Below are 2352 nucleotides of genomic sequence, written 5' to 3' on the forward strand. Positions count from 1 at the left end.
TCCAATAAAGGAATGATAGGTTTTGCTTTGATGTAGCCTTGTTCTTTATTGATTTTACTTACACCAGGCTGTTAATTTGCACACAAACAAACCCTCTGTCACTCCCAGAGACCAAGAAGGTGATTAGGCAGTTCTGTGAGAGCCAGTTGCTGAGGTATGTAGGTAACAGCGAGAAAGAGAATTTGATAAGTTTAGGGAAGCTGGAGAAGCTTGTTCACTGACACTGATACACAGCCAAAGGAAGAAAAAGGAACTCGAAACAGTAGAGCACCGGAAGAAAAGGCACTCATGCCAGGGGAATCAATGGAAAAGACTGTGCACTAAAATTAGGCACAGGAGGATCATCCCTGAGAACGCCTGCCCTAAATGGAAACCTGTCTCCCACACAGCTTTATCTTGACTATTTAGGCTGCTCTTCATTCTGTGTGCCCACCATGGACTTATGAAGGCCTCTGATGGGACAGAACAGTATCATCTTAAGCTGGTTTAAATTACAGAGCCACAGAAAAGAGCAGCTCTGGTCTCTTGCCCTAGAGCTGCAGTGTCATATTGTCCCATATCATAGAATCATTAAGGTTGGAAATGCCTCCAAGATCATCGAGTCCAACATGTAATAGAATGCCATCATGAGAATGACACCACAGCAGTAAGCACTATGTCCAGTTGTTTCATGAACACATGCAGGGACAATGCCTCCACCATCTCACTGGGCAGCCCTTTCCAATGCCTAATCACTCTTTCAGTGAAGAGTCTTGCTGATGTCCAGCCTAAACATTCCTTGGCACAGCTCAAGGACATTTCCTCTCGTCCTTGTCACTGGTTGCGTGGGAGAAGAACCTGACCCTCACCTTGCTACACTCTCCTTTCAGGTGGTTGTAGAGAGTTATAAGGTCACCCTTGTACCTCCTCTTCTCCCAGGCTGAACTACTCCAATTCTCTCAGCTGCTCCTCATAGGACTTGTGTTCCAGAGCCTTCACCAGCTCCAATGCCTTTCTCCAGACTGATTCCAGGATCTTTCTTCTCTTAAGGGGCCCAGAACATGGAACATGGAACCTGAGGTGCAGCTTCATCAGTGCCAAATACTGAGGGACAGTCGCTTCCCTAGTACTGCTTGACACAATTTTTTTATACAGACAAGGATGCCATTAGTCTTTTTGTCCACCTGAGCATACTGCTGGCTCATGACTTGGTTCTCCCTCATCCCTGTCCCAGTCCCTTGTTTCCACTCATGCTCTATTCCCAGCTCCACCCTAGCTGTACCATCTGTGTAGGATACATTTCACAGGACTCCTCTTCAGAAAGTTAAGTAATTCTCAGATGAGGAAAGGTGTGGGTAGGAAACAGAATGTATCTTGGGGGAAGGCAGAAATGAGATGTGGACCAAAAAAAACCCCAAAAAGCAGAACAGAGGTAGAGAAAGACTGGTTCCTGTGAAGTCCTAGGACAGCTAGTTAGCAAAACTAGGAACTGAACTTAGCCCTTATCTAAGTTTTTATCTAAGTTGCAGTATTCACTTTTAATGTTGAGGTAACCCGTCTGTATGGGAAAACACTACTCCAAAGCTGATAAAGTTTCAGCCCAAATACCTTAGCACAGAGTGAGGTGATTATGAGCCTGTCCCATGGAAGTTTGCCAGCTTCAAAACCTCATCAAGTTTGCTTTCACTTTCCTAAAGCCATTCTGGGAAAGTGAGCCTTTCAAACTGCTTAGGACACCTTACCAAACCTGAGCCACCTTTCACTCCTTCTGGCACAAAACAGATGCCATTGCAGGGAAATGTTGTGCCCAGTCAGACCAAGTACAGCCCAGCACAGATGCCCAGTGCAGGGAGCCCATCACACTTCTTCATTCTCATGTGTTCCACGGCACAGAAGCAGCACACCTGCACTTGGAGTAAAAGTCATCCCTGACCTGAGAGTAAACACAAAGCCTAACATTTTAAATAAACCCTTAGTCTTTAATAAATAAGACATCAGGAAATAAAGTTTCATTTATTTAATAAATAACAACAGTATGGACTGAATTCAAACATCTGAGAGAAAAACATTCCTTTGTAAATGTCCATTGTAAATTCCATTGTCCCAGACATGTTACAAGGGCTGCAGATGGCACATTGTCAGCAATGTTTTTTAGATAAACTGGGGTAGGAAAATCTTCACATTCACAAAGGGAAATGCAGAAAACTTCACAAAAAAGAGAGAACCTTTTGAGCTTTTTAAAATAGAAATAAAAAAAAGGTGAAGTGACATGTTCTGGCTGTGGAAGAGAAACACCAACGAGCAACAGACTCCCTTTGTGGGTCTCCTTTAACCCAAAACTCAGCAAAGGCAGGTGCTAAGCCGAACCCACAT

Source organism: Zosterops lateralis (genome assembly GCF_965231275.1).
Source record: "Zosterops lateralis genome assembly, chromosome: 2".
NCBI lineage: Eukaryota > Metazoa > Chordata > Aves > Passeriformes > Zosteropidae > Zosterops > Zosterops lateralis.